The sequence below is a fragment of the Capsicum annuum genome, chromosome 12 (assembly GCF_002878395.1).
Source record: "Capsicum annuum cultivar UCD-10X-F1 chromosome 12, UCD10Xv1.1, whole genome shotgun sequence".
In the NCBI taxonomy this organism is placed as follows: domain Eukaryota; kingdom Viridiplantae; phylum Streptophyta; class Magnoliopsida; order Solanales; family Solanaceae; genus Capsicum; species Capsicum annuum.
In genome coordinates, this window is record NC_061122.1 from 201,406,806 (window position 1) to 201,420,953 (window position 14,148).

The window sequence follows — 14,148 nt, forward strand, 5'->3', positions numbered from 1 at the left end:
GAAGAACAATACTCAAGTTCTTATTTGCAGTTAAAGCTTAATTAGTGAGTAAGCCAACAACAACAACATACCTAATATATTCCCAACAAATGGGGTTTGGGAAGGATAAGTGTACCCAGTCTATACCACTACCTCAAATGTGAGATAGAGAGATTGTTTTCAATAGACTCTCGACTCAAAATAAAGAAATCTAAGATAAAGGAATAATAATAGTAATAAAACAAGATACAATAGAAATTAACATATTCAAAAATACCAAAAGCAAGATACTCCAAATACTACATAAAAACATACAATATCCTAAACTCATACTAACCTTCTGCCCTAATTCGCCTCCTCTACAACTTTCTATCCAGGGTCATGTCATCGGTAAGCTAAAGTTATTCCATGTCATGTCTAATCACCTCCCTCCAATATTTCTTCGGTCTACCTTTACCTCACTTGAAACCATCCTTAGCCAATGTCTTACACCTCTGCACTGGTAATACAAAAGTCCCCAAGAACATAACAACACAAACACCAAAATCAGTACACTAGTTCAAGAACTATGGACCCTTTTTTGGTGACCTCTCTCAGATCAAGAACACAATAAGAAAACCATGTAATGAGGTGTTTAACACCTATTTTTCAGCAGCAAATCAAACTATATTATGACAATAAAAATGAAGAACAACAATGTTACAACAACAATAACCAAACGGCTTGAACAACAACAACACAAACTACAAGATTAAGACAAGAAACAAAGATAGATAGTTATACAAGTGTTGATGTAGTTTTAACAACCCAAGAGCATATTTCACTCTTGGACCTTTAACACTTCATAAAACAAACACATATATTACAATGACAAAAAAGGGTCATCCGCCTCTCAAAGCACCAAAGTCTCAAGCTTTGCAACACACAAGAGAATGCACCCTTATGTTATTCCCTAATATCAGTTTTGAGCTCTCTCTCACAAGAGTAGTGTTATTCAATATCAAGCATAAACTAAGACAATAAACCTTACCATGTTATATTTATATTACAATGCAAAATAATAGATAAATGACAAAAGAGCCCTTCCATCAAAAAGGCCTCAAGGCCACCCCATGGAGTGCATTCAAAAACTGATTTAGTCCTCATCCACACTTGGGCTTGTTCATTCTTTAGTTGGTCTTCAAGTTTCTCAAAAAATATCTAAGTTCATGATCATTCCCGTATCATCCTCTCCATCTTGAGAGAAATTTGTCCACAAATTCACGACCTCACCTCTTTAGAGAGGTATTTCACACGGCCCCTCACACGGCCACTCATATTCTACTTCCTCCTCAACTTGAATCCTAACCTCTTTGTGCTCTCCATCTTGAGGCTTTCCATCAACCTTAGCTGATTCAATCACCACTTTCTCTCCTAGGTAGTATAACTTCCCCTCCTTTAGGATCACATTCCTCCAATTCAGACACTCACTAGGTTTGTGCCCCCACCCTTAACACTTGAATCATTGAAACCCCGTAGGATTGGAAGTAGAATTTAATTTACCTCCATACCTTGGAGGGTGTTTTTGGACATCCTTTGGGATTTCGGGTTAGGCAGCCACGAAAGGTTCTCTTTGAGCTCCCTCTCCACCTCTAAAGTCGCTTGGAAGATGCCCTCTATGGTGTTGAATTTGTGAAATGTCATGCGAGTAGAGATGTCCTTGTTTAACCCAACCTTGAATCAGATGATGTCATTGCTCACTTGCTCTCCTGTATGATTAAGTTTCAAGATGAGTTATTGAAATTCGTCATAGTAGGCTGCCACATTTTTATTTTCTTGCTTCAAGTTGTGCAATTTTGCAAGGAGTTCATGTTGATAGCTTTCGGGAAGGTACCTTTGCCTCATAATATACCTTAATCAAAACCAAGGAGGGGGTTACCCCTCAATCAATACATTGCCAAAACGTTTGACATGCTCCCACCACGTGGTAGCATATCCCTCAAAATGGGCAATGGCGTAGCAACTATTCTTCTCCTCCGTGAGATCATTTACTTGAAAGAATCTCTTGCATGCGGATTCCCATTCAAGAAACTCTTCGAGATCACTTTCTCCCTTAAAGATCGGAAGCCCCATTTTTATGGTGTTGAGGCCAACATCCCTTTCCCGAACACCTTGGACGCCCCTACCTTCAATCCCCTGGTTATTCCTAGGTTCTACCCTTCTACCTCTCATCCCATATTCCTTCAAATAAGGATCATCATACATTTCATACCCTCCCCTTCGGTTCCCCTTCACAAATTCCTCTTCTTGCATTGGTGGTTTTTGGATATTTGGAATTTGGTATGGGGGATTGGCATTTAGTGGTGGAGGTCTTTAGATTGGCTGATTTTGGTTTGGAGGAGTCGAATTTAGGGGTGGAATTTGGGTTCCAAATCCGTCATGTGGGGCTTGGTGATATGTAGAATGGCTAGGTACATCAAGGCCTTAGCCTTGTGAATAATAGTGTGCTTGAGGTATGGAATTTGACAGGTACATTCTTTGGTGTGTGGCTTTGAAGGTAATGGTTGGGTATGTGTTTTGGGGAGTTAAGGGATAAGAACTCCATTGACTTTTTACCCTTTCCATTCGGCCACTAATAGAGGTCACTTCCACTCCCAACTTCTCAACCGTAGCATTCACTCTAGCCACGCCCCGAGACAAGGACTCAAGACTAGCTACAAGGGCATTCATAACATTATGATCCACGGTTTGTGCATTGGAAGTTTCAGGTTCCATGTGTGGTGGTTCCATTTGCAAATGTACCTTACAAGTGTGCAAGCTTGATGGAGTCCCATACTTGAGAGGTGAACCAAGACTCTACAACGACTCAAGGAAACAATAAAAAAAACACACGAAGGATAGTAAACACAAAGAATGGTTACAAAACTAACTTACAAACTAGTAGGATATTACTAGGTTGTCGATTAGTGTCGAGTCAACAAACGAAACTATGAAATAATAATAGGAAACTAAGAAAAATCTAAAATTTGAACTCAAAAATGTTGCGTGAATAGTACTTTAGTGACGTGGTAGTCCACTATTGGCCTCGAGTTTTATCAAAATTTTATTTCCCAATTTCAAGTCTTGATCAATATACAATTTGGAATTGGTGGATTTGGTTAATGGGGGGAAAAGTGGTCTTGGAGCCTTTTTGTTCAAATTTCAAAAGCAAAACTTGACTTCTTTGAACTTTCTCCTTGAAACAAGGTTCTTAAATCAAGGAAAAGTAGATGAAAAGTCTTTTAAGTGATAGGGACAAGTCTTTCACTAACAACTACTACAAGCTTGTCTTTCACCTTTTTAGATCTAGATTGCACTTTAAGGATTAACAAGATGATGAAAGGGTGAAGAACCTTAAGAACACAACAACAACTCCAAGAACAACAACAATTTCAGTTTCCAACTCCACTACAACAAGACTATCAAATCGGCCAAGGTGTAGGTAACAATAACATCCAACTCAGCCACACCTTGTTCACATCAACAACTTCAACAAGTTCAAGTTCAATCATAGATTTGGACACCTTTTAGTGTTGATGAGAAAGAAACCAACACTAGAAACACTCTAAAAAAACAAAAGACTACAAGTTCTAGACACACAACAAACAAATTTTGGCCAAGATAACAACAACAGGATTTTTGGCCAAGAACACAAAATGGACAGATTTGTACTTTTTTGGAATTTTTTTGCAGTTTTCAGTTTTTTTTTTTTTAAATTTTCATCCAAGAGAACCCAAGATTGGTAGTGTAGGAACACAACCAGCCTTGCTTTGATACCAAATGATACAAAACTCCCCAAGAACACAACAACACAAACACCAAAATTAGTCCACTAGTTCAAGAACTATGAACCCTTTTTTGGTGACCTCTCTCGGATTCAAGAACATAATAAGAAGACCATGTAGTGAGGTGTTTAACACCTATTTTTCAGAAGCAAACCAAACTATATTATGACAATAAAAATGAAGAACAAAAATATTACAACAACAATAACTAAACGGCTTGAACAACAATAACACAAACTACAAGATTAAGACAAGAAACAAAGATAGATAGTTGGACAAGTGTTGATGTAGTCTTAACAACCCAAGAGCATGTTCCACTCTTGGACCTTTAACACTTCATACAACAAACACCTAACTCTTACAATGACAAAAGAGAGGCATCCACCTCTCAAAGCACCAAAGTCTCAAGCTTTACAACCCACAAGAGAATCCACCCTTATGCTATGCCCTAATTTCAGTTTCGAGCTCTCTCTCACAAAAGTAGTGTTCTTCAATATTAAGCACAAACTAAGACAATAAACCCTACCATGTTATATTTATATTACAATGCAAAATAATAGATAAATGACAAAAGGTCCTTCCATCAAAAAGGCCTCAAGGCCACCCAATGGAGTGCATTCAAAAACTTATTTGGGCCTCATCCACACTTGGGCTTGTGCATTCTTTAGTTGGTCTTCAAGTTGCTCAAAAAACATCTAAGGTCATGATCATTCCCGTATCAACTGGGGTATTCGTGTTCCTCCTCATCACATGACTAAACCATCTAAACCTCGTTTTCCTCATCTTGGCTTCTACCAAAGCCACTCTCATCCTATCACGAATAACCTTATTTTTAATCCTATCTTTCCTAGTACACCCACACATCCATCAAAGCATTCTCATCTCCAATACCCTCATCTTCTGGATGTGGGTCTTTTCTACAGGTCAACACTTCGCCCCATGCAACAAAGTCAGTCTAACCACCACTCTGTAGAACTTGCATTTAAGTTTGAGAGGTATCTTTTTGTCATACAAGATATCGGAGGCGAGCCTCCATTTCATCCACCCTACCCAGATCCGATGTGTGACATCCTCGTCAATCTCTCCATTCTCTTGAATCATCAACCCCAGATACTTGAAACTATCTCTCTTACTGATAGAATGAGTGTCAAGATTAACAACCACATCAGACTCATAAGACATATCGCTGAACTTACATTTCAAATATTTCGTCTTGGACCTAGTCAACCTAAAACCCTTTAGACTCAAGAATTTGCCTCCAAACCTCCAATTTAGCATTAACTCCACTACATGTCTCATCAATCAAGACCACATCATCCACAAAAAGCAAACGATAAGGCACCTTATCTTGAATGTGCCGCTTCAAAACATCCATCACCGAGGCAAAAAAAAAAACGGACTAAGCGTTGAACTTTGATGTAATCCCATCCAAACAGGAAAGTGCTCTGAGTCCCCTCCCCCAGTCCTAATTAGTGAGTAAGTATTGTTTACAAATACTTAAATTTTTTTAATTTGAACGGAAAAAAATTAATTCTGGAGATACTTATTAATATATGTCATTCAACCATCTGATTTTTCAATATTATCTAAAATATATGTAATGATTTATCAATATGATCAAAGTATATACTTACATATATTTTAGTTAATAATCAATAGTGAATTAATGATGAAAGCATAAAGTCTGTCTTAAGTAGAATCGAATCGACAAGCTCTTGATAAAAACCAACAAAGTCAATAGAATAAATACCTTTTTTTAGATCACAAATATTCATATTTTTAACAAGAAGTATATATGATTTATTTTTATAATATCATAAGTACCAATATTTATTTATTTTCATTGTTAAATTACCTACCTAATCGGACATCGTTGCATACGTAATTTTTGCACCAAAAATGTGGATATCATTTTGATCATTTCTTAAGATTTTGTGTCAGGAACAAGAATTTAATATTGGTTCAATATTCAATTTCTCAGTCGCAACCAAAAATAAAAGAAAATTGTTATGCATGATATTGATTGACCTCTTAATTTTCATTTAGTTAAAGGACATTTTTAAGTTAAAACAAAATAATATTTGGGTTAAAATCCGTAACCGAGGACAAAATTGGCCATTTTCATTTACGTGAATTAAAGCTACAGAAAATAAGTATACTTTACATTAAAAAACCAATATTCCTTGAAATAACTAGTTAATGAAGAAGTGCTTATTGTATCTTATCGAAAAAGTCATTAATTTATCGAAAAAGTCACAACTTCTCGAAATTATCAACAACTATCAAAAAGGTCATCACAATCATTCAAAGTAAAAAAAAAAAATGTCAAAAAAAAATGTCTTTTAATATTCACCCTTTCTCTTGATGTCCATTCATTTTTCATTATACCTCTTAGAAAATCAGCATACGTACATATACTTCCTTGTTTCATATTAATTGGTCCTCTTAGTAAAAATATTTGTTTCATTTTAGCTGTTCAGATTCTAAAATCAAGAAAAGTTTATTGTGCTTTTTCAATATTACCTCTATCATTAAATGGTTATATAGAGTGTATTTAATCAAATTTATATTTTCAATATATAATTAATAGAGTTAATTCAGTAAAATAAATCTCTATTACATGTTTTCTTAAGGGGAGTGTCAAGTTAATAAGAACCAACTAAACGATACGGAGAAAGTACTCCCTCCGTTCCATTTTACTTGTCTCAAATTTTTTAATTTGATTTATCATTTACTTGTCATTTTTCACAAATCAAGAAGAGACAAAATTTTTTTTTCATATTTTACCTTTGCATTAATTATTTTTTTTTCAAATTAAAATGTAAACATCATTTAATAAGGGTATTATGGTGAACTAACCCTATTATTGATTATTTTTTTAATCACCATAACAAGTTAATGGAATAAGTAAAATTTGACGGAGGGAGTATTAGTTGCAGAGGTTTTAGTCATACTGGTATTAATTAGGCATGTAATAGTTATGTGAGTATAATTGTTCCATCGTTTAGCCTACATAAGATAATATATTAGATAATATATTAATTTTCTCATAACTTATATATGTATTAATTATGTGAATTTTTAAATTATAAAATAAATATTTTACTAATTTTATACATTAATAACTTACTATTTCTCCGTTTAAAAAAGAATGATCTATTTTGATTTGACATAAAGTTTAAAAAAATAAAGAAACTTTTGAATTTTGTGGTTTTAAATTAAAATTGTGTCAATAGTATCAAAATATTTTTTAATCTTGTAGTCCTAAACATGTCATATGTAAAGTTAAAATTAAAGTATTACAAAAAAAAGGGTCATTTTTTTTTTAAAACGGACTCAATATTGCACAAACTTATAAAGAGATTAATATATAATTACTAGAAGAGAATGGCCCGTGTCAGTACGGGCCCAACATTAAGATATTTATTTATCTTTTCAATCTTGAAATATTTAAATAAAAAAATTTAATAAAAGGATTGCATATGTTTTCTAGGATTCATTCGGAATCTAGCATGAGTTCAACATATGTTATTTTAATATGTATTTAGATAATTTAAGTTGTTAACTATTGTAATTTATAATATTTTTTATGTAATTTTTAAATTAATATACGTTACTTTTCTTGTCCAAATTTTTGTGCCATTGATAATCAATTATATTTTGAAAATAATTTAAGTTTTTAATTATTGTGATTTATAATACTTTTCTTCTATTCCAATTTTAGTGACACTAATATGATTTTAAGAGTCGATCAAATATTTATATCTTTTAATTTTTTTAAGTTGTTAATTATTGTGATTTCTAGTATTTTTCATGTAATTTTTTTAAAATATGTAACATATTAATTTTTTTTTAGATATTTTAAGTTGTTAAATATTGTAATTTATAATACTTTTTATGTAATTTTTGAATAATATATGCTACTTTCCTTGTCCAGAGTTTTGTGTCGACGATAGTCAATTATATTTTTAAAAATAATTTAAATTTTTTATCATTGTGATTTATGATATTTTTTCTATTTCAACTTATGTGGCACAATGTTTAAATGACCATAATAATTAATTAGGGGTGATATAGTAAAATGTAATTATTATTATTTATTATTTTTATTATGTGTATGTATTGATTCAAGAAGAATTTGGAAACATTTAGATATGTGTTGAATGTTACAAATGTTAATAATTCATTTGGTGCTTCTTGATTTCTCTACATTTATCTCTTGTGTGTTTTTACTCTTTTACCCTTTGAGTATATGTAGTAATTTTTTTATTTTTTTTAAATATCATGAAAATTTTTATTCATAGTATATATATATATATATATATATATATATAGTACTAGTTCCGGGGGGCCCGTGCTAAGCCCGGGCCCAACCTCAAGATATAAATATAGTATGTAATTTATCAAATAAATATAATTTGTTTCATATTTTCAACAATATTATTTAGATTAATCATATCTAGACAATAAAATTTCAGAACTATTAAAGTTTTACATTTGCCCGATGCTTATAAGCCTAGATTCTAACTAATATAAAAGATTAAATTTGTAATTACTTTTTTATCTTTATGCTTTTTGTGACATTAAGTTATTGAAAGAGTAGTTCAAAATTTCCTGCAAATTCTTAAAAATTAAATCATTGTATAAATGTATTTGTAAGTTAAAAGAAAAAATTATTTGTATTTTTAAATCAATATGTAAAATAAAGGTTGTTTTCATGGAATGCTTTGAGAATATAACATCCAACAATTCAAATTAAACTTAATCATATGTTGGATTAATTTCTTGAATAGTTGCACTCCTATGTGAATCAATATTTATTTTGAGATTAATTTTTTCTAGAGGTTAGAGATTGAATTAAAGTCTTGCAAAACATCTTTAAAATTTTTTTATTTATTAAATTATATAAAGACAATTGAAACTAAAGTAGTAATTTCCCTACTCCTTTAAAAAAAAAAAAAGATAATTAAGCAATTGAAACACAATGAAAAAACTCAATAGTAATTTTTCATACTAACACCATCAAGTGCAAGGATTCTTCTCGCAAGGAGGAAATACTTCATCTTTATCAATCACATGCCATTGTTTTAGAGATTAATTAATTTTCTAAAATAAATTAAAAAATAATTAAATTCCAATATAAGAAATATGTACCCAAAAAAAAACAAGTAATCTAATAGTAAACAAGAAGGGATTTACAAAAAATACTATATATAATTTAATTATAGAGGTCTAAATGAAAATAATCATTAAATAATGAATGACGACAAAAATAATACTTAATGTATTGGAAAAAATAATAGACACATGTAGCAATTTCATTGAATAAATATTTTTGTGAGGACTATCAAATATTATCTTATTCTCTCATATATATAAGTACTAGTTATATTAGGCCTGTGCTAAGCCCGGACCCAAACTCATGAGAATAATATTTTAATAAAAATATAATATGTATCATATCTTCTTAAAGCACAATTATAAATTTAATGACATATTAAACATGTGTTGTTGATAAGTTCTCATAACTATTAAAAAATTTTAGTTATTTAATTATATGATTTTTGAGCAAAAAAATGATTTATGAGAAAGGATGTTTGGTAGGAGGATGAACAAATACAAACAACTTCATATTTTGTAAGTAACACGATTTAAATTATATAAAATAGTTATAATTCTATGAAAATCATAAAGTAAAAAATATGGACATTTTAATGATTTGTGAGCATATAAGTTTTTATTTATTGATAATAAAATGATTATTTTAACATTTATTAAGTTTTAGTTTCGCTCATAATATTTTACGGGATAAAAATTTAAGCTTGTTAAATTTGATGATTTAAATCTAGTATTAGCTAAAATTAAGGAAAAATCATTGAATGAACCTCAAGAATCAATTTAGTTTTTTATATATGGTTTATGAATAAAATATTAATTATCAATTTAATGACAAGTTGATCTAACTTAATTTAGCTTTAAAATTTAATTAAAGTGACTATTAAAAAGTATCACATAAATTGAAATAAAAAAAAAAGAATAAGTTCTAATAATGCTTCAGTTGAAAATGTAACGTATATAGCTTCAAAATTGACTAAATTTTACAAAAATGCATAATGACAAATATGTAAACATAATTTAATACTTCTTTCGATTCATATTTATGGTGTTTTTAGCTTGAATATAGTTCCTGCGAAATCAATTACCCTTATAAAATTAAAAAAAAATATTTATTAAATTATACTCATTTAAGTAGTATCAATTTAATATTATTTCTTGATTGCGTAAAATTTTATTTATTTATATAATATTAATTTGAGTTTTCTTATTAATATATTTTAAATTATCTAAAAATTTATTTTTAATTAAATCTAAAACTCAAAATACCATATTATAATATGAATAGGGGGAAGAAAATAATATTCACAATAAGTTTTTTTTTCATTCGATATTCGATGCTCGTACTGAATCCCCGACTAATTCAGATCACGCGTTGCAGGACCTATTAAAGTGATAGCGCTCCCAACATATTCACAATAAGCTACGGATGAAACCTAAAATACCATATAATATATGAATAGTACCATGAATAGGGAGAAGAAAGAAAAAGATATTATTCACAAAAAGTTAGTGGGCCATAAGAAAAAAACAACAACAAAACTCAAGAGTATGCCCACTTGTATTTTATCAACCAATTGAAACATTTAAAAGTATTCCCAAACTGACCCTATGAGGACGACCAAAAAGGCCATCCTCACTTATATATAGTATAATAATTGCATGAGAGGTGGTCGAAACCACCTCTTCTATATAATATGTAATAAAAATAGAAATATATATATAGTAATTGCATGAAAGGTGGTCGAAACCACCACTTCTATATAATAGAAAAGAAATTATATATATATATATTATATATATATAGTAAAATCGGGGATTCAATATTACTAATTTTTCAATACATAAGTGACTTATAATAATTAATTGCGGGTGATACATTAAAATCACGATTGAAGCAGTAGAAATCAGTCAATTTTTTTTCTTAATTATTGTTATTTACAGTACTTTTTATTTCATTTTCAAATAATATATGTTGTTTTATATCTTCTTCTGTCCCGTCTCAATTTATGTGGCACTAATATAATTTTGATAGTCAATCAAATATTTTATGTTGACATATCATTTTGTTATTCGTATTTTTCTAATACATAAATGACTTATAATAAGGAGTGATATAGTAAAATCATCCTTCGAAAGACGAAAATTTAATTTAAAACATTAAGAGTTAATTTCGCATTTTATGTCTATTTTATTTTTCATTAAATATTATTTATTTTCTTAATACCTAGATCACTCATAATAATTAATTAAGAGCGATTGATTATGTTATTATTATAAAAATTAATATAATTTTATCATATCCAATAATAATCATCGATAATTCACCGAAATAGTATATTAATTAAATACGGAATGCTATATTTGCATATGCAAAATATGATATTATTAAATATTATTGGATAGCGCATTATATTTATCTTTCACAATAATAATATTTTACTATATATTTTTCTTTATTTCTTTTTAACTTAATACATATTGACCCAACACAAATTCTAAGAAAATATTCATTAGAAATTTATTTTATTAAATTAAATTTATTAATTTTGTACTTTAAAAATTTAAAGTTAAGTTTAAATATTAGTATTTCTATATAAGAAAAAAATAATTTTAAAATTTAACTTTACTAAAACAAAATAAATAAATAAAAAAATATTTTTCTATATAAAAGTCAATTACTTCTTTAGAGGTAGTGGTATGGACTGCGTACATTCTACCCTCCCCAGACCCCACTAGGTGGGAATATACTGGGTTTGTTGTTGTTGTTGTTGTTGTTGTATTTAGTTGCAATTAATTAAGATAATTTTTTATTTTTTCATGATTTATGGTGCACCGATAAAATTTTGAGAGTTGAATAGAACTTTTATCTATTTTAAAAAAAACTATTTTAACTTGTTAATTATTGTGATTTATAATAATTTTTACGTAATTATTAAATAATATATTTTATCCTTGTGTCCCAATTTATGTGGCTTCGATATACTTTTGAGAATCAACTAAAATTTTTATATATCTTTTAAATATTTCAAGTTGTTAATTATTATGATTTGCAATACTTTTTATCTCAATTTATGTGGCATTGCTAAAATAATGAAAGTCAATATAATTTCTATATGTCTTTTAAACATTTTAAGTTATTAATTATTGTGATTCGTGGTAACAAATTAGTTTTGAACGTGATAGTCAATTAAATAAATATTTTTTTTTTACTTTCAATATGTAATTATAGTTAATTAATATAAATTAATAGAATATATTAAATATTTAAATCATTATGATGAAATAATGAAATTATTATATATTGAGACATAACATATAATTAAATGAAAGTGGAGGAGTTTTTTGATAATTGCATGAGCGGTGGTCGAAACCATCTCTTCTTCTCTATAATAGAAAAGAAAAGTTTCCTCTTTACTGTACAACAAACAACCCCTTAACTAATATATGTTGAAAATGAAGTAATTCAACTGGTTTGAGCAAATATGCCCCTAGGCCTAGAGCCTGCAAAATGATTTTACTACTTAGCTTCTTCAATCCACGTGTGAGACAACTGAAATTTTGAGAATTCACTTCGATTGAATTTTTTTTATATACTTGTTAAATAATTAAAATTATTAATTATTATAATTAATGAAACTAACATAATTTTTCAAAATATATAAATTTTGTGTTTTTTAAAAAATTAAAATTTATATATTTAAATACACGATCTAAATATTAAAAATAAAAAAGCTATTGATAACACATGTTATATATTGAGCTCCGACTAAATTGAACGTACAATGTATTTATTTCTCGTTTAGCATTTAATATTTGTCTTGAAATTTTTAAATTTGAGACCCCTAGTTCGGTGTGAGTAGGGCTGGGCATTAGGTATTTGGTTTGGTATTTTCAAAGTTTGAGTTCGGTAATTCGGTAATTCGGTAATCAAAATTTGAACATAAATACCACATACCATACTTATAAACATCGGTTTAGTAGTTCGGTCATCGGTAAATTAAACTTCGATTCGGTACGGTATTTGATAATACCATATTAAAGTTGGAGATGTGTAAATGTACGTTTAAACTTCAAAGAGTATATTTAATAGAAACCTCATTTAGTATTTTTTTTTTTTTTTTTTTACGAATATATTACCAAAGTCCAAGAAATTCTTTAGAATAACTAGTACTATTGTCAATTGGGATGGGTTTTATATATATTTGATATTCGGTAAATACCAAATACCAAACGGTATTAATATCTTGTACCAAACCTAATTCCGAATACCGAAATATTGAAACTTTACTCCCAAATACTATATCAAATACCGAATTATCGAATATCAATTACCAATTTTCACGATTCGATTTAGTAATTCAATTTTTGATATTTTATGCCCAGTCCTAGATGTGAGGATCTCTTCATCATGACAATTTGCCGTACGTTGAAGTAATTCAAATTTATAGTCGATGTAAATTTACTTTCTCTGCCCATCTTTATTTATTTATTTATAATTGACCTATTATATACCTTAAAAAATAATTGATAGAAATAACTTTTATATATAATTCTTTAAATATAACAAATTTATTAGTTAGGAAATGAATTATAATGTACACATTATTTAATAGTAAAGATAAAATAAATATAAATTAATAAATTATTTATTAATTGTTTAAATTAAAAAGTATTATTAATTATATATTTTTAATATATGGATCAGATAAAGATGGACGGAGTGAGAATCTTTAGTAGCCGTTTGGCTATGAAAACTAAAATTTTTCGGAGTTGGAGTTGAAGCTGGAGTTGAAATTGGAGTTGGAGTTGTGTTTGACCATGTATTTTTTGATTATTTTTTTTTTTACTTTTGAAAAAAAAAATTTAAATATAATTTTATGCCCCAACTTTTACAAACTATCAAAATCACCTAACTAAAATTTACCTACTAATGTAAAAAGAACACAATTAGCTACTTTTACAAAAATAATTACACATACATGGCCTTATTTAATGTATTTCAATTATGACATATATAATATTTACATTAATAACCGTTTTCTCATATTTAAAAATTTTAAATATGGATGCTATATTAACAAATTACTGTTTCCTATTTTTTAGGTAACAAATATTATCTTTCAAACAAATTTATTTTTTTAGGAATTTATTTAATTTATATCTTTTATTTTTCGTTCCTTAAAAAATAGAAAATGATGAGTTGTTATTAAATTTTAGGGTGCCGCTAATTTATTTCTTTAATTTTCTT